This window comes from Dryobates pubescens, chromosome 21 (genome assembly GCF_014839835.1).
Source record: "Dryobates pubescens isolate bDryPub1 chromosome 21, bDryPub1.pri, whole genome shotgun sequence".
Lineage (NCBI taxonomy): Eukaryota > Metazoa > Chordata > Aves > Piciformes > Picidae > Dryobates > Dryobates pubescens.
In genome coordinates, this window is record NC_071632.1 from 13750321 (window position 1) to 13773455 (window position 23135).

Below are 23135 nucleotides of genomic sequence, written 5' to 3' on the forward strand. Positions count from 1 at the left end.
GTACTGTCAAGCCCTCCTTCCTTGAGAAGAAGTTGTATTTGCATCTTATGTAGTGCTACCAATTTACTGGATGCTTTAGTGGAAAAATCTGAAGCAAGCAGATGTATTTAGCACCCACACTGTTGGCAGTGTGTTCCTCTACTCAAGAATGGAAAGATTTTTCTTTTAATTCAGAAAGACCTGTCTGTTCAGGGCAAGGATATCTACCTTAGGAGATGATGAAACCAAATGGTACAAGCAAAATGATATTTCTAGGCTTCCAGGTTACAGTGTTTTCTTTGCACACAACTTTATCAGTTCCTAAGCCAAAGCAAACTGGACAGTAGCATAAAATTAATTCCTTAATCCATAGGCATGGCACAAGTGTTCTCCATGTAAATCTCCTTTTGTGCTCCAGTCCATAACCTGTTACTCCTGTTCGATGCACCGATTTCCATAAGGGCTGATGCTCCTCACAAACCACTAAGTCAGTGGTATTACACCACCTTGCAGCAACTGCTTTGTGTCTCTGTTTCTGCCATGGACTGGGTGCTGTGGTAAAGCAGCCAGGATCAAAGAAAATGGAGAGAAATTTTGCCATGATAAAGTCTTAATCCAGAGTAGTCCTGACTACTTTGAGACCTGCAATGTGGTATGTTTGGAACTCTTCTAGTTACTTATTTCTGGCATCAGCTATCAAGATATCCAAAATTTATCTATCAGACTTTAAACAGAAGACAGTGTGGATTGCCTGTATCTCAGTGCTCACTGAAGTTATCTGCTGCTTCGTGCAACATAGCTGTGAGCTCTCTGTATTACCTTCTCTGTTTCTCCTGGCTACCTTTCAGACCTTAGCTTTCCGTATTTCCTGCCCTGAGTTCCCCTGAAGGACTGAATCAATCTTTGGTATTTAAGAAAGTCAACAGGCATCACCTTCTGTGTCATCAGGTGTAGCATTGTTTGCTCGCTGGAGCTGTAAAATGCTCTTACAGCCTTGGTACACAAACCCTGGCTCTGCAGCGATGAAGCTTGTGCTCTCTGCCTTCCACAGTAGAAAACTGCAGGCTAACTTCTGAGCTGGATTTTTTTTAACCCTACAGTGAGATTTAATGTTTCTGAGAGATCTCAGTTTGCATTCACCAAATGAACGAAGTCCGCTTTCATCTGTCAAAAAGTCCTACACATTTTAGAGACTTTCAAGTTAAATGATCCAGGAGGCTTGGCAGGCATTAAAGGCCTCTCATTTACTTGCTGATCAGTTATGTTGCTTACAGTCTTCCACAAACAGATCTTAACTGGATTGTGGCAGCAAAAAGGGAAAAACTTTGCTCTTGACATTTCGCTGAACACCCTTCAGCAACGCACTAACCAGCCAGTGAGCACATTCCTTTCACCTTTTTCTTTAATGAGAATCACTTCCAGTTATTTTCCCCCCAGTGCTGCACCCTTACCTTTTTTTCCAGAGGCAAACAGTACTAAACTTCTTGCATAGGCATGTTTTCCAGGAAGGTTGGGATGTTTTATCACTTAGTCTATATGTACTGATAGTTTTCCTTTGTTACCTGTCCCCAAAGTCCCCTGTCAAGGATGCTCAAGTTTTCTGCTTTTGTTTCTTTGAGGGTTTTTGTCTAACCTCAGGGCATTGAAACTTAAACCCTTTGATATTCTGTGAGGGCTCCACAGTGAAATACTCATCCACTAACTGCTCTGTCTTAAATGGTGGTATAATCTGGAGTTTATTCTGATAAATTCAGCAGCCTATCTCATGTCTTATTCAGCCCAGCTGACTTCACTGTACTGGGACAACGGGTCACTGTGACTCAGGATGGAAATGACCATCACAGAGCACCAGGGAAGACACACAGGCTCAGGTATTGCTCTATGTGACTCTAGAGTATAGCTGATTACAGCTACTTTAAGAATAGCATCACATAACCAGGGCTTTTGCAGCCCCCAGCACAAACGAGGAATGGCCAAGCAGTGACAATGCAAGGCACACCTGTCCCTCTGCCCTGTGGGAAACCAGGACCCTACCCTGTGACAGAGCAGGCAAAAGGGCTGCCAAGTCACCTTTCCTCTGGTCTGGTGCACCTCACATTCCCCATTCACCCACTCACAGGAGCAGCAGCTCCCCAGTTTAAGGCATTAGTTTATGTAGAGGCAACAGCCAAGTCCAGCAGGTCAGCTCAGTTCCTCAGGTGTCTGCTGCTCTTACCTTACCAGACTGTGCTCACTTCTTTCCCATTCCTACTTTAAATTTCTCATGTGACTCTAAACAGACTCCCTTCTACAAGCTGGCTTCTTTATTCTGCCTCTGATTATCAGCTGCACTCCTTCTCCACTGGGAGGAGGTATGGGAAGCCACCCCAGCTAGGTTCCTTGGTCTACTTCAAAGCTATTTTGTGGTCTGCCCTAGGTGAACCTGCTGTGGCCAGGGAGTTGGACCAGACAAGCTCCACAGGTCCTTTCTGACCCCTGTCACTCTGTACTTCTCTGAATGCAGCAGAGAGGGTGATCATCAGAAAGATCACATCCATTTGCACAACATCCCAACCCCACATTTCAGGTTGAACTAGTCAATGCAAATTCAAAAGGAAGGTAGAAGGAATTTTGGATAACCTTGAAGCAGCTAATTTTTTTTTATTCAGAAACACCTTCTCTGCCAGGTTATATACACCAAGATATAGCTGTTTCCTATTCCCATGGTGTCTACCAAAACTCAGTCATGGTATGTTTGTGGTTTCTTTGCACCCTCACATTCTCAGTGATGACTGAGGCTGATGGGGGAAAGCATGAGACTTTTTGAGTCAGAAGCATTACTTTATGGCTACCTGGCAAGTTGGACAATTCAATAACTTGCTTAAGGTATTGCAGAGGGCACAGCAAAGAGCAGCTGTGGTGCAATGCATCCTACAGGCTTGAGTAATTACCTGCTGCCTTCTGGGGCTATACACTGCTGTACACCACCCATTTCCCAGCCACATCAGCCACCCACTGTCCTCCCTGGTGCTGCCTGGATTCAGATCCTCGAAGTCCTCATCTCTCTTTCGTTATGGTGCTACTAAGTCTCCTCAACTGATGAAGCCTGGTCTTGGCAAATACCTGGAGATTTTGATCCTGAAATATTGAAATGTTAAATGACTTTCCATTTCTTCAGAGGCTCTTTGGGATTTTCATTTCCTGTGTCTAAAATGGCATGTGATTCAAAGGGTCACCTCTCTGCCATGAGGTCCTTATTTCCTATGTGCCGCGGCTGCCTGATTTGATTGCGTTCGTCTTTCAGCCACAACAAAAAATATCCGGCAGGGCAGATTTCACTCTTGCAATCAAATAAAGGCACCACTCTGTTGTAAAAGACTGGGAAAATGACTCCTGCAGCCACCGAAGCATCTCGTAACAGCAGCAGGAAATGCCTGGATGGCAACGTTGTAAGCGCAGGAGACAATAAGAAGTGAAACAGCAGCACGTTGTGCTGTGAGCGATGAAAGCCTTCCCCAGTCCCTGATGCACAGTGTCAGCCCCGGGATTTTGCCTGGGCTGCAGGCTCCCAGACCTGCTGAGGAGCTTGTTGGGTTTCCTGTCCTGGATGCTGAAACAAGGCAGGATGAGATTTGGAGATGCTATAGTAGAGCATCTCAGAGGCTCAGTCAGTACACTGGTGGTAGGTGGGGTCTGAAAATGTAAAAGGGAAGTAGTTTTGCTTCTACTTGCAGCATGGGAGCTGTAAAATGAACAGCGAGTATTCTTTGGGGTGGGGGTGGAGGGCAGGGAGCAAAGCAGGAGAACCTCTGTATTTAAGTATTTCACACACAGGGACTTAAAGTCAGAAGTACACATTCCCATTCTATTGCGGTTTGTACAAAGAACTGACAGGAGCTAAGAGCCTGCTCTGGACAGCAAAACCCTCTCTGTTTACAAGAAGCTGATGTGTCCTCCTACAGAGAAATGTGAAGCAGCAGCCAAAACCTAAGGAGACTCATTCAGGCCCCTCCAGGGTCTGTCAGCAGCACTGCTGGACCAGGCTGTGTTGCACTACTGCCGTTACACCTCTGGGCTGCAGGGCAGGCACTCTTTCAGGGCAATGATTTCCAAAAGGATGGCCCTAAAGACAGCCTCTGGCCTGTGTTAAGACAAGAGGAGAGAAGGAGGGATATTCAATTATTATTTTAGCCTGGAACTGGCCATTTCCTAAACACATATCTTTTTGTCAATGTTTTTGTTTGGGTTTTTTTTTTTTGCCCACAGAACATAACCAAGGGGGAAAAAAATGTGCTTGGGTTGGGTGAATTGAATGTTGTGGAGCTGAGGCATTACAAGATTTAGCTGGAGTTGGTTTACCATGTATTTCCTTAACTTTGATATAATAATTAGACTTACTGAGCTTTACTCACTCAATATTTGGATCTTGTAGGAAATTGTTAAAGGGGATGATGCTCTTATAAGTATCACTAAAATTATATGATCCTGTAAAGTATTGTTTTTCATTTAGAGATAAGCTTACAGCAGAGTGGCTGTTCCTTCCCTGTTTTATTTGGGTTTTTTTTTCAGTTATTTTCTGCAATTCAGATTTGAATCCCTCAAAACAGACCTATTCTGAGCATTTTCAGAGTAGCTATCAGAGTAGTATTATGAGTTTCCTTTACATCCCCCAGTCTTAAACTTTATGTGAATCACTGCTACTCTTCTAAGGCAAAGAAGTAACCATAGCTTTTCAATTCCTGGGATTCCTATGAGTCCTTCTGGGTCTATATGATTTATTGACAACCAAGATCAGATGGGCTTTGGTTGCCTTAATCCAGACTGTAATATATTTGGCTCCACACACGTGGATTACAAACAGTAGCTGAGACTTGCTGCAACTGTTGTGCCAGAAGATTTGTAGCAGGGTATCAGGAAAAGGAGAATTACTTCTTTATTTCTCTTAGGGTTTTGATAATTTTCCCCTTTTTCTTTTCTTGCACAAAATACTGTATGAAAATTAATTTTCTATAAAACTTTTCCTGGAAAGAAGAAAACACTGGGCCAAACCTAGGTTCTGATAATGCTAGACACATCACCCAAGAGAGATGGCAGTGGCTGAGCTCCCTGCTGCGACCGTGAGACCTCAGTGTCTTTTGGCAGAAAGAAAATAGCCTGCTCAATGCTGCCAAGGGCAAGTCATAGCAAGATCCAGGCAGCCTTGTCCCCCCATTCCAAGCTGGGAAGCTGGGTTATAAATGGAAGATACAATGCACATTCCACACACGACAGGGTGAGTAGCAGATGGAGGATTTACAGTCATTTTCTTGGCTGGGCACCCCTCAGGCCCTGTCCAGTGCATTATTTTAACCACCATTCTTAATATTAATTCATATGTCAGCATCCAATAAATATCCATAACTTACTCTGCAGCATTATGGAAGTGGAGGCTGTGGGTGCTTTGAGCAGTGGTCTACAACAGCCCTGAGGACAGCCTTGAAGGCATTACTGCATCCCCGAGAGATGCTGCTGAGATCCTGGAGCACATTGGAAGCAAGGAAACATACAGCTGAGAGTTGAAAATTAATCCAGAGACCAAATTAACACTGACTGCAGTTGAAGGAAAAGAAAAAAAAAGACAACCAAGAAAGAAGAAATCTTTCCAAATCTCAGCACCTGGTATTGAAGATAGAGGCCCCTTACAAAATGCCACTTTCTACCTGTCTGCCAGCCTGGTTGGCTTTCATTATTCAGTGGAGAGAGGAATATCCTTTGGTGTTGCATGCACTCAGCATCCAGCACAGTTGCTGTGCAGTCCCAAATGGAGAATTGCTTGTGTATGTACACACACAGAGAGATATACATAAATATATATGTATATTTAATGTGCAGCCTGTATTTGAAATCTCACCTACGTCCACACCAAGCCAATTTATGGGTAGATGATGGAGGGTCATAATTAGAATTAATTAATCCAGTGGGAAATCCATTCCCAGGCAGCTCTCAGCAAAAGGCAGATTGGCAATATAGGGAGGATAAGCTTGTACATCTAAAGCTCTCCTTAGATATTCTTGTCACTTCCTATATCCCCTGGGGTGTGAACAGGTCTAATCTCCCACCCTGGGAGACACCCATGGTACCAGTGTGCACTTTCTCACAAGGAGGAGAAGCTGGAGCTACCGTAGTCCAACACCTTAAAGATGGTGGTGGAATACAGACCCAGAAGAGCATCTTCATGGTCTGCTGCTCAAGATCTCTCCAAATGATGAAAATAAAATTCACCATCCAAGCCTGGATCAGCCCCTGAGATGCATATAGAAGCAGAGCTGCTGCTGTTTTCAAAAGAGCAGAGCTGTTTTCAGAAGAGCTGTGTCAAACCAGACTGAGGTCAAACATAAACCAGGCAAGTGTCCAGGCAACTGGCTGCAGAGAGTGTGGAGCCTGGCACTTGAAAATTTGGGCAGTGGTGAAACCACCTGTATTAGGTGCAAGCACCTTGATAATCTGCTTAACCTAGTGGCTGAACTGAAGGAAGAAGTTGCTAGACTTAGAACTGTAAGGGAACGTGAAAGGGAGTTGGATTTGAAGAACCAGGCTCTACAGACTCCCCTAGCAGAGGAAGGAGACCCAAGAAGCAGCAGGGAATTAATACAGGTCTGTTAGGAGAGGCGAGAAAAAGCCCTCACGGCTCCCTTCACCTTCCCAGCTGCCCTTGCAAAAAAAATATGGGACCCTGGAAGTTGAAGGTGAGGTGAATGGGAAGGCAGAAGAGACACCACCTGAGGTGTTGCCTAAAGCAAATCAGCCTGACCCCAACATCAGGAGCTGTTCCCTTAAAAAAAAGAGGAGGATGAATCTCCCCTGAGGGGAACAGGGATCCCATATATCAGCCAGATCCTTCCCACAGGGAGATCTGCTGCCTCCCTGGGGTTCAGATCAGAGATGTTACCAGAAGGCTGCCTAGTCTGGTACAGTCCTCAGATATAGATCCCTTGATAGTTATGCAGGTGGGGACTGACAAGGTTGAAACCAGAAGTCCAAAAGCAATCAAAAGGAACTTCAAGGCTCTGGGAAAACTGGCTGAGGGGGCAGGGGCACAGGTAAATTTTTTCATCAATACCCTTAGTTGCAGGAAAGAATACTGAAAGGAACAGGAAAGCAGCTATAATTAACAAGTGGCTCAGCAGCTGGTGCCTGGGGGTACTGGTTGACAGGAGGCTGAACATGAGCCAACAGAATGCTCAGGTGGCCAAGAAGGCAAATGGCATCCTGGCCTGCATCAGGAACAGTGTGGGCAGCAGAAGCAGGGAAGTCATTCTGCCCCTGTACTCAGCACTGGTTAGACCACACCTTGAGTACTGTGTCCAGTTCTGAGCCTCTCAGTTGAAGAAAGATGTTGAGTTGCTCAAATGTGTCCAGAGAAGAGCAACAAAGCTGGTGAGGGGCTTGGAACACAAGCCTTATGAGGAGAGGCTGAGGGAGCTGGGGTTGCTTAGCCTGGAGAAGAGGAGGCTCAGGGGAGACCTTCTTGCTCTCTACAACTACCTGAAGGGAGGTTGTAGCCAGGTGGGGGTTGGTCTCTTCTCCCAGGCAACCAGCACTTGAACAAGAGGACAAAGTCTCGAGCTGCACCAGGGAAGGTTTAAGCTGGGTGTTAGGAAGAAATTCTTCACCGAAAGAGTGATTGGCCATTGGAATGTGCTGCCCAGGGAGGTGATGGAGTCACCATCACTGGAAGTGTTTAAAGAGACTGAGGCACTTAACACCATGGTTTAGTTGATTAGATGGTTTTGAGTGATAGGTTGGATTCAATTTCAAAGGTCTTTTCCAACCTGGTTAGTTCTGTATGAAGGATGTGGGTTCACTTGTCACAATGTCCCTTTCTCAGTGATTCTTTCTGTAGAGAAGTGTGACTGAGATTTCCAAGCCAGCTTGAACTTATTTCCCCCCCGCCTCTGCATTTACCACTAAGAAACATAACCACCATGGAGAAGATGCAGTATTTTTCTGTCTGTCCTTTATGAACTTTGTCTTGTGATTCGTGAGAAGTGATTCTCACTTTCCAACCTGCCCCTCCTCCTGAAGGCTTCCTGTTCAGAGTTGATTGATAAGTGAATGCATTTGCCAGATATGCTTTATTGCTTTTTTCCCCCCACCTTTCCTTTGCTTATTCCTGAAAAGTAGCAGCAAGGGGGAAGAAATGGTTTGTAAATGAGGCACAAAAAGCAGAGGTTTATTAAATGATGAGAGCAGACTCAAGGGGCCTCTAGGCAAAAAGAGTGTAATTAGCATCGTGCCATCTGACTAAACAGCTCCTGCTCCACCACTACCATTTTTGCACCCATCCCAAAGCCAGGGACAAGACCCGCACCAGCCAAGATACCACACAGAGGAGCTCAGCCCCAGTGAGGAGACCCAGCCAGCACCAGTGGATGGTATTGGAGTAGTCATCAATTCTGGTCCTAACAACCGGGGGGCCACCAGGCCCCCCGGCCTTTCTTGTCACCACCACCATCACCCAGTGCACACCATGGGCACTCACCGGTGATGAGAGGAGGATCCTCCAGCCCAGATGGGCTCAGCTTAGGGCTGCTGCCCTTCCTGGGGGGGATTAAAAAGGGGAGTGGGTGGGGGAAGGCCAAGTGACTACACCTGGGGTGGGAGGAGATTCCAACAGAGCCCAGGTGCTCTGGAATTCGAGGGGAAAAAGGGGCAGGTGAGGGACTTTCAAGGTGTCAGAAAATTATAGGACTAGGGGGAATAACCAACAAAAAAAATAGAAATGGGTAGATTCAGGTTGGATGTTAGGAAGAAATTCTTCACCCTGAGCGTGGTGAGACACAGGAACAGGTTGCCCAGGGAGGTGGTAGAAGCCTCATCCCTGGGAGTTTTTAAGGCCAGGCTGGCTGTGGCTCTGGACACCCTGATCTGGTGTGAGGTGTCCCTGACCATGGCAGGGTGGTTGGAGCTGGCTGATCCTTCAGGTCTCTTCCAACCCCAACAATTCTATGATTCTAAAACAATTTTGCAGTATAGGCTGGGTGTTAGGAAGCAATTCTTCACAGAGTGATTTGCCATTAGAATGGGCTGCCCCCATCACTGGAGTCACCATCACCAAAGTGTTTAAAATAAGACTGAATGAGGCACTTAGTGCCATGGTTTAGTTGATTAGATGGTGTTGGGTGACAGGTTGGACTTGATGATCTCAAAGGTCTTTTCCAACCTGTAATTCTGTGATTTTGAACATTCTGGTGGGCAAACAGAGGCACAATTGACTATGTGACTCACATGGTCAATGGTGAAGCTGGAGCGTGGAGCCTGGTGCTACCATCTGCTGGACCACGCTATCTCCTGTGTGGACAACTGCTGCTAGCTTTTTGGAGAAGGAAGCAGATGGTTTTCCACTCACAGATGTTTCCAAGATTTTGGTGTATGGAAATGAAACAGAAACTTTCACAAGAGCTGAATTTTTGTAGGGTTTTTACAAAGCAAGCTGATTCTTCTTTAGTAACACCACTCTGTAGTGTTTGCAAGTCCTGAAGCAAGACACATTAAGGATGCACTAAAAAGTGACTGCTGTTTAGTGCTGGCACCTCAATATTACCAATGATATTAATTATGGAGTAACCAACTCTCCATGACTCTGCATAAAGGAATTACAGAAAATCAGCTTTTGCCCAAAGATGTTTCTAATCCAGAGATTTTTAATAGGAAAAATAGGGTTGTTTGGGTTTGGGGGTTTTTGAGGTTTTTTTAAATAGGAGAAATCAGAGTGTGCCCTGAAAATTTGGAAACTGGAGGCTAAAAGGAAAAAAATATTCCATCAGAGAAGATAAAATTAGCTGTGGTCTAAATTTCACCGCAGTATCTCATGAGCCTTTGGTGCTCTTCAAATGTCCCACACGTATATTAGTTTCCTACCCACTTGAGAATGAAGTCATTTTCACATAGGATTTTTAATGCTTAATTATTATTCTTTTGTTCTTATCTCCATCACTATCTCAGTTTTAAGTTGTTTAGTTACTTGGTGATTTGAGTTTTTCCATTTCCTGAAGAGGGACCAGAAAAGTGAGGAGGAAAAATGTCCCACCAACAGAAATGGGGATTTCCAAGAGAGGGCATTGCTGCCAGATACAGAATGCAGGATACAGAGTTAACCAGGTTGAAAAAGGCCTTCGAGATCATCAAGTCCAACCTATCACCCAACACCACCTGATCAACTAAACCACGGCACTAAGTGCCTCATCCAGTCTTATTTTAAACACTTCCACTGATGGTGACTCCACCACCTCCCTGGGCAGCCCATTCCAATGGCCAATCCAGCCTTCCAGGGAGAACATCAGCACTCAGTAAATGCCAAATTGATATTCAGAGGGTTTAACACCTGTGTGTGTCCTAACCCAGTTACATCTTTACTGACACCAGCCACATACATGTTGTGCACACAAGGATATTAACCTCCTATTTTTGACAGCCAACTGCCATTCAAGCTTGCCTCCTAAATGTAGTCTTGGTGATAACAAAGACCAGACTGGCTGCCTGTATCTCCATCAAGTTTCTCTAGAAACTACACGTGCTTTATCCTCATTTGTCTCAAGAGTGTGGAAATGTTTACATCCCATCAAGTCCTTGGGAAAGCCCACAAATCCATGAACATCTCAGCACTGCACACCTACCCAAAACTCTTGCATTTCTTAACCTCACTCCCTTACAGAGGTATTTTTAAATATTCAAATTTTTTTAATGAGAGAAAATCCCAGAGAAAACATCTGTATGAAATGAAGATCGGTTGAGGATGTATTTATAGAACTTAAAGGCATTTTCCTAACAGGTTGTAATTATCCTTAAAAAGAGCATAAAAACCCCCAGGAAGTCCAGATATAAATATGCACTGCTGGAGAATAAAAGCTGTTACAGTAATAAACACAGAAGTATCCAATGAGCTGATCTGGCTCCCATCAGACAAAATTGAGAGTACCATTGCTGTCAGTGGGACATGGGTCCTGAAATAGCCATAGGGTGTCAGGGGCAGAGGGACAGAATCATTGATCATTGGAAGTTGATAGCAGATCACTACAGGTATTCAAAACTGGTATCAGTTTAGTTTGTGTGTTCTGCCCTGCCTTGTGTTCTTAGGTATCTGTTCATGTTATGCAGCCTTATAATTGCACACTTTTTTAACCCCCTCCCCCTTGAAGTATTTCATTTATTTGTGTATTTTAACACATGGAGCTGTTTTTAAAGGAAATTAGTTTCACTCAGCTGAGATGTTCTTAATGGGCAATTGCAGTTGCATTCCCTAACTGTTTCTTCACTGAAAGAGGCAAGGCAACCTTTAAAAAGTGCTGGCCATCCAGCATCTCACAGCAAAACACATTTGCAAATGGCACTACCAGACACAACTGCAGGAAACCACCAAAGAAATGTGAGATTTTAGCCTGTGACTCATGGAGCACCATCTCCGAAGGGGCTGGGCAACCCCTTCTTCCCAAACAGGTGTGGAAGGAGGCTAGGAGCTAGGCTGGCTGTCAGCCAGGGGATGCCAAAATCCTTCAGGAAACTTCTGCTTGTCAAACTGGGCAAAAGAAGAACACCTCTCAATAGGTCTAGGTTAGCAAAATGAGGATGAAAATGGTGATTTCCAAGAAAAAGCTTCCTAGAAAGATCCTGAGCCAAAGTCTGAACTCACGGTTAGACTTCTGGTTCACAGTTTGGGCATTTCACTGGTGAACTGCAAGCCCAGGAATGGCAATTTTTTTTAATGTATTTTTTTTTTCCCCAAAAAAATTAAATCTATCCAAGATGCACTCCCTCATCACCCTGTCTAGGGAAACATCATATCCTGGGTTGTCCCTGCCACTTCTTCTGCAATGGCTTTGGAAAAAGAGGTGGTTTGGAAAAGGAACGCTCTGGAGAAATTAAGCCCTTTTATACAGGTAATCAACTGCAGTGAGTGAAAGGCCTTTCCCTCCTGAGAGCTCCTCGCCCTAGTGGAAGCGATTCTATAGATGCTATTTTGAAAGCATGTCATATCCATTGTGTTTTGAAACATTTAATTATTTGTGACTCCCTTCAGCGTGGGAGCCGTTCCTCGGCAGTGCCAGGTGGGGTAATGCTCTCGTAGTCGGCTCTTGAATACTGCGTGGAGCCTGTTCCTGTGGGGTGGGGAATCAGTGGCGGCCAGAGGTTTGTAGGTTGGGTGCCTGGGGTTCCACACAGATTTATGCCCACTGCATGCAGGTATGCCCGGGCTTATACCCTGGTTTTGTGCACGTAGTCATGCCCATGAATATGCATTTGCTCTGAAAACTGATCACTTCAGTAGCTGTGGATTTTTATGTCCTTCTAGCTGTGGAAAAGTACCCCTGCATGCTCACAGAGACCTGGAAAAGTTACACAGCTGTATCTCAGATGTTGTCAAATGTATCCTTAAAGCAAATGGCTCCTAACAGTATACATGTGCTTGGAATATTTGGATCTACCATCCCTAGAATAATTCTAGAAACTGTGAGAAAGGCTTGAGTGCAGAAAAGTAGGCAGTTTTTCATGGCTTTACATCACTTCATGACCCAAAAATATCCTTGAACTAAAACTCCTGCTCAGCTCTTGTTTACTGGACATTCAAAAACCAGTACTGCATGCAAGAAAACAGCTGCCCTCAATTTTTCCTTATAACTAAAATAACAGCCAGTTGTGTTGAGAACCTTCATGCACTGAACAGAAAAGCAGGCAGACTTGAGTTTTGTCCTACCAATTGTACACAAGGGATACTTCAGGGACAACCATCCCCTTAAGATAAAACCAGAAAGTAGTTCTGACTGTTAATTTCCCTACGTGTATAAACATTTCTCAGAGCTCGAGTAAAACCAGCTCTTAAGTTTTCTGCAGAATGAGGGTTAACTCCCTGGAGAAGCATGGGCAGTCCCAGCAAGCTGGAAGAAGCTGACCTTTGGTACCTATAAGTGCAGTGGAGAGGAGGCCACTCCTGCCAGCTGGGGTGATAATCCCCTTTGCCTCTGGTAAGTGATAGCTGATAAGTCTGCACAGAATTAGTTGGTGATATTTATTTATCAACTGGGTCTCTTTTTCACCACTGCTAAGTTACTCAGAGTCAATTTTGGGGGTAGGGAAGCTTAGTTTAGATTGCTCACAGGTGAGGTTATGAATTTCAGATGGCTGTCCCTGGCTAAGTCTGTGAGTAGATGTGTTGGAGTGTAGCTCTCAATGTTTGCAACGGGTTGGAGGTTTTGGGGGGTTTGGTTTTTGGGGGTTTTTTTTGAGAAATAAGAAAACAAAACCCCACCAAATCTTCAACATTCCTGGAATACCTTTTGCAAAGGCTAAATGCCCTTGGTTTTGTTCAGACTGACTGAAGGAAAAAGCAGTACCTGGTTTTCTCGTGGCTGCTGGGATGCCAGCAACGCTCATCAGAGCTTGTCAAGCAGCAGAGGGGGGGCAGCTGCTGCTATGCTTCCTTTCCATGTCCCAAGCATCCAAGCTTTGTGAATTGTGGCTGTCCCTAGCAGGAGGGAGGAGCAGAGCCCTAAAGCTGGGACAAGCACACTGCTCTCCCCAGTTTTGAGCAGGATTTATATGATACGAGATGTAGGCTGGGACTGTTCATTGCCATAGAAAAATCGGTTGGAAAACAGGCAGATCTCCTGGGTGGCAAATTGCTTCTCTTCTTTTGCAGAGCTCACCTAGGTCTGCTCTTGATCCATCATTCAGGTAGCCTTAAACTACACCTGGACACCCTTTCTCAGGCACACTCACAGCAATTTTGTGCTGCAAAACTGGAGTGAGGCTCTTCTCTACCTTCTGGATCCAGTGAACTTAGATATATGCATGACAAATATATCCAAGCATATAGATGCATGCTTAAATTGCATGTAGTTAAACATATAGATGTATGTCCCACTCAGTTCAAAGGATCAGTGTTTTGAATGTTGTTACTTTAAGAGGGGAATAACATGTTGCTCTGCAATGTTTTCAAATACCCTTCAAAAGGACAGCTTTTCAGGGCTTTACATCACTTCATGACCCAAAAAATATCTTTGAACTAAAACTTCTGCTCAGTTCTTGTTTACTGGACATTCAAAACCCAATGCAGCATGCAACTAAAAGCTCCATTAGGACATAAAATAGAAATTATGTCATAAAATCACACAGCAGCCCAGCCAAAGCTGTGCGTTGTTAGCAAGGCTTCTTTGTTTTGTCTGCTAATTTGTGGCTCTCTTCTCAAAAGTCTTTGTGTTAATGAGCTGGGATAGCTTAGCAAAGGTGGAAAGGTTTCTCAGTCAGACAAAAGGTGTATTTCCTTCTGTCCAGGAACAGAAAAGGAAGAATAATCTCTTGCTGTTGACTGAGGGCAGGCGATGTCACCTCAAGCTGCTGTCCACAAGGACTATGAACTGTATTTCATAATTTTTTGTGCAGGTTGGGATGTGCACATGGGACCTGGAGGATAGAAATTACTCTGTTGTAAAGGATAGTTGAGTAAATGTGGCCATGAAAAATGGCCCTGTGCTGAGGGTCAGAAGCACTAAAGTAGCTTCAGACACTCAGAGAGGGAGTGGAGATGGAGTAGGCAGAGGAGACACAAAATCTGGCTCCTAGGGAAAAATGGAGAGCTATCACAGCTCCAGCTAAGGCAGCATTTATGCTACTAATACCATGTTAGAGGTTGTGTTAAGTGAAAATTAAACTGCTTTAACTACACACCCAAGTAAAGCAAAAAGCTGAGATAAAAGTATGTACAAGGCATCATTTATGTGAAGATCTGTTTCTCCAGCCCCTTGTACTCATGGAGGGAGGTGTGTGGGCAGCAGAGGACAGCAAAAGGGTAAACAATGTGCTGCTATCCTCACTATGAAGCCAAGTTGGCAGATTTGGCTGTATGGTAAGCCAGGATGGGTTTCAGTGATCCACAATTCTGCTGATGCTGGGGTGACACAGCCCAGCTTAAGCCTGTCCCAGCCTTGGTCAGCGCTGTGACAGCATGGGCAAAACCCAGAGATTTCATCTGAAACCTAAGCAGGAGCCTAGGTTAACTGCAACATGAAGTCATGGCCAGATGGTTACCATCCAGCAGAGGAATAATGAAGGTATTAAGGTTAATTTAGCAGGCTTAAGTCTATAGGTGGTCTTAGAAGGCTGCAGTCCAGTAGCTGAAACCTGCCACCCTTTATGTGCTCTGGAAGCCTGAAAACAGCAACAGTGGATGGAGGCTCATACGATACCCCTGGTGCAGGTTTGGTGCTGCAGAGGATGTGTTGGAGTTCCCAGGGGAGCTTGGAGGCAGCCCTGCCTTGCTGATCGGGGAGTGCTGGCAAAGGAAGACAGAGGAGTCTGAGAAATTCTGAGCTTTTAGCAAGGAAATCTGTGAGGCATAGAAATGCCCACAGATTAGAAGATTTTATCTACTGTCATGTGTAAGACTAGTTAAAAATTTCCAGCGGGGTTTCCTTTTATCAATGTTATTTCCTGCACTGTAGTCACAGCCTGTCCCCTGGCAGACGTGTTGCTGCTTTAAAATTATGATTTTAATAGAGCAATGAGAAGAGCCTCCTGTTTTATTTTGAACACTGGGGAATAGCAACCCTTTCATCTCACCCTCTCACAGGGATGGAAAAAGGGGTTCAGGATGCGCAGGGTGTCATGCCCAGGGAGGACGTGGCACAAGCAGCATCAGCGAGGAGCGTCACCCTCAGCTGGGAAGCGATAGCTCTGGAGATGCACCATTACTCATCTCAGATCTGGATCCCATGGGAAGCCCAGCAGGCCAGCACTTCATCAGAGCTCACTTTCCCTAAATGAAACTGTGCATTGTGCTCTCCAGCACAGAGGCCTCCTGATGAAGGATGACATCCATCCATGCGCTCTAAGATGGAGTGTTCACCTCCAGCCTGACCTCCTCAGCCCTTCACCCTGCAGACATCCTCAGCTGTCCCCACAAAGAATTTGGCCTAAGCCTGAGCCCAATAGCAGAGACAGTTGCATTTCAATGCCTGCAATGGTGCCTGTTGAGCCTGCTAGCCCAGATGTGGCCCATGGGACTGAACATTAAAAGCTTCTCCAGCACAGCAGACTATCAAACTTTTTTTTTTCTTTTTTCATATTTTCTCTCCTTTGTTGGGACTCAGTCACAGACATTAATTGTCCCCAGTTTCTCTGCCTAGTCGGCTTTTCCCAACAGCATCCTGCATCCCTTGCAAGCAGCCCTTCGTTAGAAGAGCTCCTTTCGCCTGGGGAAGGGGTGGGAAAGGATGATCAAAGCACATGGGCTCCTCCTCAGCCCCTTTTTGCTTCCTGAGTTTATCTTGCTAGCATTTGAGAACATCTGAGTCCATTCTACAGACCAAGGGAGAAATAGCATCCTTTGTTTGCTTGTTGCTACAGCACCTTACTTATAATTAACAGAGTGATTTAATTAACATTAGGCAGAATCTGCCTGGTTTTGTTCCCTTAGGAGCTAAGGGGAGGATAGCAAGCAAGACAAACAGGTAGCATCCCCTTCTGACACTGATTCTCTGGGGCATGGTCTTGATTTCTGATGGCTGCTCCAGGCTATCCTCTCCAGACACTTTGAATCTAAGGAAGAAATGAAAAAAAAAAAAAAAAAGGAATGTGAATAAAGTTCACATTTGGGGAGGAAGGTTGGCTTTGACTGACTATTTGTTTCCTCAAGTGGTGGTGGGGAGGAAGTGAGTTTCTGAAAGATCACAAACAACTCCTGAACAGCTTAGAGCAGAACTTGAGAAAACAAACCCAGTGATTTTAGTATTCTTTTTTCCCCCAGCTGAAAGTGGTGTCTACAATGTTATCCTTTTCTGCCCTGCTGAGATCCTCATTATTCAGAGGAACAAGCACTTGCTGCTGCAGGTTTTAAGTGTATGGATCACAGAAGTGTTGATAGACAGCTACTTGTAGCAGATAGGTCTTCACCCAGATCTGTGTACGACAGTTTTATACTACATGAGGCATGAAAAGTTTGTAATGTATCAGCATTGCCTTCACCAAGTAAAGGTTTGTCAGACTTTTGGCATTGCAGAGAGCATCCCTGTGAAGTGTAAGAGCAGAAATATTCAGGTATGGCACAAAGAAATCAAACATTCTCGAGGTAGCTGCAGCCTGGCAGCACAGACACCTCGCCTGGCTGTAGTCTGGGTCATCCTCTGCCTCTCCTCCACAGCAGGACTAGCAAGGTGCTTGCCATGACAGTGTAGGGGTTTGGGTTTGGTTAAATCTCCTGCTTTAATCAGGGCTCCTCGTTCTTCCTTAATGTGCTGCTACAGATCATTGTCGACGAGGGGGAAAAATTACCCTTCTCTGAATGCTGCACTCGCACAGAGTATCCTGTCTTTACTATTTTCAATTAATATTAAGACTGAGCAGTGTGGCTTTTGGCACAGTCTGAAGTGCGAACAAGGCAAATTAGACAAGAGATTACACATTTTTGGCATTCTGGCATTAGCTAAAATAGTTTAAGCTTTGTCTTTGGTGGTGGTCTTAAAGCAAGTGGAATGTGAGGGTGGAATTCAGGACCAGCTCCAGAATACCCTGGTGTGATTTTCTTCCTTTAGAAGAGAGTGCTTAATTCCACATATTAACATGTTGGGCTATCTTACTAAAAGTGAAGTTACGCTGATTAGTTACACTACAGAAGCTAAAGTATGTACATCTGCTTGAAGCAGGCATTTAATGGCAGGAATAATGGCTAACTTTGCTCATGTAACGTTGCACTTGAAGCGTCTCGAGATGCACATAACTGACGCTACAGCTGGGAGAAGGTGGGGAGGGTGGGGGGAAAGCATTATTCCTGTTTTTATTTTCTTTTAAATAAGCAGAATTTAAATTGTTTCCTTCTGAAGTTATTTCCTCCCCTCAGAGTACGAGGATTTCACCTCCTTTCTGGTTACGAGACCGTCACCTCCTTCCTCACTAAAAACAAACTCTCCTTCTTCTGAAATAAAATCGCAGCAGATGGGAGTGGGAAGGTGAATTCTTAAACTTTCCTTAAAATATGCTGCTGCACAATAAAGTTCCCAGTATTGATTAAGCCCAGGTGGTCTGCTCGCCCAGCAAACAGATATTTTACAAAGCTTTATTATGCCTCATTAGAATTCACTCCTTTAGAAGATTTCTAATTATATTGTCTAATAAAACTAAACCTTCGAAGCTATTTGCATATTATATGAAGAAATCTCATACAACAAACTCACAGTGGATTCAATTAACATAATAGCTAATTATATATCCCATCAGCCTTTAGAGGAGCTCAGCATTCATGTTGCTCCTGTTTTAGCCTAGAGCAAAGGAGGTTTGAATTTTCACTTCTAAATATTGACTTTTAACTAATATCAAAAATGATTTGAACACTTTTGTGGATGAAAAGATAATGATTAAACTACATGCAACATTTTAAAAGACTTATTTCCAAGTCTTTGAAACCATTCCCGTTTAAACCTAAAGCTTCACATAAAATCAGTTCCGAGACTGCCTAGCTTTTATTTAAAACAAGAAATAGTAAATTACCAGATATGTCTAGTTGTTTGGACAAATGTTTGATTGACAGCTGGGTTATTTTGAAGCTCCCTACTTCCTGCAGCTACACTTGGTGCATTTTTTTTTCCATTGCACTTTGTAATGCAATTGTATTCTTGGCTGATTGTGGTATCTATCAAGCAAGAAATTTAGGACTAGATTAACGGAGACATAGCAATGAACAGGCGTTTGAGCAGGCTATAATTGACTGTTATTAAGGTGTTGTCACAGTAGTCTGTAATGAATTCTCCTGGTTTGTTTTCAAGTTGGATGAGGTATTCTGGAGGTAAATAAATAAATAAATAAACAACCCAAAATAAATGCAAAACTTCCCTGTAATATAGAAAAGAAAAAAGGGAAGAAAAGGAAAGAAAAGGGAAGAAAAGAAAAGGGAAGAAAAGAGAAGAAAAGAAAAGGGAAGAAAAGAAAATGAAAGGAAAGAAAAGGGAAGAAAAGAAAAGGGAAGAAAAGAAAAGGAGAAAAGGAAAGAAAAGAAAAGGAAAGAAAAGAAAAGGAGAAAAGGAAAGGAAAGAACAGGAAAGAAAAGAAAAGGAGAAAAAGAAAAAAACAGAAAGGAAAAGGAAAAGAAAAGGAAAGAAAAAGGAAAAGGAAAGAAAGAAAAGGAAAAGAAAAGGAAAGAAAAAGGAAAAGGAAAGAAAGGAAAGGGAAAGAAAAGAAAGGAAAAGGAAAGAAAAGAAAGGAAAAGGAAAGGAAAGAAAAGAAGAGGAAAGAAAAGAAAGGAAAAGGAAAAGAAAAGAAAGGAAAAGAAAAGAAAAGGAAAGAAAAAGGAAAATGAAAGAAAAGAAAAGAAAAAGAAAATGAAAAAAGAAAAGAAAAGAAAAAAGAAAAGGAAACAAAAGAAAAGGAAAGAAAAGAAAAGAGAAGAAAAGAGAAGAGAAGAAAAGAGAAGAGAAGAAAAGAAAAGAACAAGCCCTTCAATTTTTTTTCTACCTTTTTTTCTTTGATTTATTTTTTCCCCTTCTTTTCAAAGATTCCACATGATTTGAAGGTGCTTCCAGTTTTGAAATGCTCAGTAGAAAAAGCAGTAGGGAGGAAAGGATCAGATTTTGTGACTTATTTGAAAACTTTAAAAAAGAAAGAAAAAGAAAAAGAAAATCCCATGTTCACCAAGCAGCTCAAGTGTAATGAAAAATCTGCTGGCTATCATATTTATAGTTTTGCAAAAGCCAGCAGATAAAGTTTGCTGCCGAGTAAATGGTTTTCTCCCATTACAATGATGGCTGCCTTTTCATTCATATTTTAATGAGGTTAGTATCTCTGAGACAGCTTTTTTGGGGTGGAGGCCCATGTCTCCGGTACAATTACAATAGGAGTTGCTTTATTGACAAGTACTATTCAAAATCTTCACAGTCTAGAAAGAAAGGCTTTAGTTTTCCACCACTTGTCCAAATACTTATTCCTCTCTTACTATTAAAACACTTTCAGAAAGAACACTCTCAACTGCTTAGAGCCCTGTACACCCAGGCAGAGCACAGCCCAGCAAAACACACTTCGCTTAAATTCAAGCTGTGTTTATTTCTGTAAAACTTTCCCTGGGTAAAACCCAAGAAATAGACAACAGAAATTAGTGGATTATCTTGGCAGCTTCTGCATCCAGGGGTTTACAAGAAACACGCTCATACAATAGCACTTGCTATCCAAGGAGTGAGTCTGACTCCAAACAAATGAGGAAAGACAAAGTTATGCAGAGATTACACATCCAATGTGTAATTTATTAGAGAGAAATAAAAAGGCACGAGTAAATCTAACAGTTGGCAAGCTATGCTCTCACATTTTTTGTTCATCTTCTTCACTTATGTGCTGTCTCTGAAATAGTCCTCATTGCTGTACCCGGGGAATACAGCACAAATCTAAATATGATGCTAAATACAAACCATGTCCTGCCTGATCCATGTCACACAGGCCACAGTATATGTAAAGAAACTTTCTCACGCACCCAAAAGAAAGCACGAGGGGCAAAGCCATTTCTGTATGTTTGTGGGATTTGCCACATGAATTTTGAAGGTTCATAATTCCCTTTTTTTCAGATGTTGAATGCATTTTCTCCCAGATCAATGCTTGGCTTTGCTGCTTGTGGTAGTGTTCAGGAGATATTATCAGCTACCCAGTGTTTGAGCAGGGTACCCTGTTTGGCATCCATGGGCTTTGGTTTAGCCACACTCACAAAAGAATCACACACACAGAATCACAGAATCACCAAGGTTGGAAGAGACCTCAAAGACCAACATTCCTGACCAGCCAGGAAGAGGCTACAGAGGTGGCACCAGAGGACTACACACCTGAATATCACTTGGAATACAGACACGGAAAAATCTTCTTTATTCCCAGAATTTGTTTATGATGCTGAAGATCTCTGTGAAATACACCTGTGAAAAGTGACTTTCCCCATCAGCTGATGTCACCATCCTGGCAGTATCTCATCGAAAGGGATGAAATTTAGTGCAATTTATTGCTATGCCAATCTGATCGGAAAACAAAAAATCCCTCCCAGAGCAACACTGACCTTAATAGAAGTGATGCCAGGGCTGAAATGAGATTGTGAGATGGAATCTCACCTTCTTTCATAAGGGCTGTAAAATCTTCCTCCCACTTTTGCAGGTTTATTGACAAACAGCCACAAATTTGGGTTTGTTGGGTTTTGGGGGGGGGAGAAATACTTGCATGTGCCACAGTGCTGCCTGAGCCTCTGCATTCCCCATCCCAGTGGTAGGTAGAAGCAGCAGAGTTTGGAACACAAGTTTCCAGCACCACTTCTGCCACCACCTTCCACCACCAGCAGCTTCATTTTTTTTTCCTTCAGCCTATGGGAAATTGTGTTTTTCTGGGGAAAAAAAAAAAGCCCTGTTTACATCCCAGTGGATGAGACAGACTTTTAATAGCAAAATGCAGTTTCGCCTGAGCCTGTCTTCACTGTAAAATAGGTTACGCTGCCCTACAAACAGGGTTGGAAGTGAAAGTCTGCAGGCTTCTTTTTTTTTGTCCTTATTTTTAGGCATGCTTTTGCTTTCCTCAGAGGTTTTGGGCTTTGGGGTTTTGGGGTTTTTTAAGCACTTTTTTGCTTTTCCCAGATTTCGTAAGAAGTAGACTCCCCATCCATATGCGACTGGGGGAGGGAGGGATTTGATAATGGGCCCTGATGCAAGAAGAAGACGAAGGGGGAGAGAGAGAGGAGGAAAAAAAAAAAACCTCTAAGCTTTAATTTTAATTCTCCTGCCTTTATTTATCTGATTTGTGGCCAGATGGTGGTGAAGCAAGGCAACCCCTTTGTGCAAATGAAGCCCACATGTGAAAGTCCTTCTGTAATGTAATCATTGAGACCGGAAGGGTTCATACTGTGTCTGAAAAGAGACAATGGAGCTGGGATATATCAACAACGCTGAAATCGAGTTCATTTGCGATGCAGGCCCTTTGACTGTGGTTGTCATGAAAACTTCCTACTTTGATCAGCAGAGGGTGGAGAGAAAAAGAAGAAGAAGAAAGGGGGGGGGGGATAAAAAAAAAGAAAGAAAGGGGGGGAAAAAAGTCTTCTAAAGGGGCAGGGATGCAGCGCGGGTGTTTGCTGTGCACTTGGCTCCGGTTCACGCCCCTTTCCGGAAGACGCAACAGGGAGAGGAGCATCTTGCACCTTGACCTGTCTAGACAGGGCGCGAAGTTTGGGGGTTTGTTTTTTTGTCCCCGTTTCCAAGGGCGAGGGTTGCTCTTTGACCCCCACCGCCAGCGGTGGTGGCTCTTGGGGCGTAGGTAGCAGCCGGAGGTTTTCCTGCCGAATTCTCGCCGTGGCCGGGAGGGAAGGGGATGGACAAAGACACGGACCAGCTGTTCGGAAATAAAGCTGAAACAGTAGAACCTGGGAGAAGCTAGGTTTTGTAAGCTATTATTTTCCGCACAAAACCCCTGGGAGGTATTAAACAGCTGCATCTGAGCTGGTGAGCAGTGGCTAAAAGGCAGAGCACCAACTGAAAGCCCAGGACGTTTGCAAACTCCGCTTCAACTAGAGAAACAAGTGGCTGGAGCACCAAGGGCTTTCATGGCCCGAAACATCCAACACCACCAGCCAGCTCCCTTCGCCATGGTCTCTTCGGGCTGCCGGGAGGTTCCAAGCTGGACGGCTGGCTTCTGGAGGAGGGCAAGGGGTGCGAGAGGCGCGTTGGGTGTGAGTTGGAAGGGTCTGAGCAGGTTCTACAGGGCCACCTTAGCTGGAGCTGACGTTTTTAATTACGTGTGTAATGTAATGTGTCAACGGTTCTACACAGGGAGAGGGATGCTCTTTTTCTGTGATCTAACCAGGCATTAGCTGGATGAAGTGGGGCTTTTTGGTGATATAATAAGCAAAGAAAATCAGGTTTTGCCTCCATGAAGTTCCTTTAGCAAAGTCAAGACAGCAACCTGACAGAGTTGTTGGGATAGAAAAGGAGATGGCAAAGATTTGCTCCTAGGTGAGAAGAGAAAAATATATGCAGACTTAAAAAAAAAAAAGAAAAAGAAAAGAAAAAGAAAATAAGAGGGGAAAAAAAAAAAAAGAAAATATCAGGGTTTAACCCCCTGCTTACAAACCTTTGAAAACTGTGGCAAGCCAACCTAACAAATGAATAACCTTTTATTTTCCAGCCAAAGCTGCGTCAGTATGTCCACTC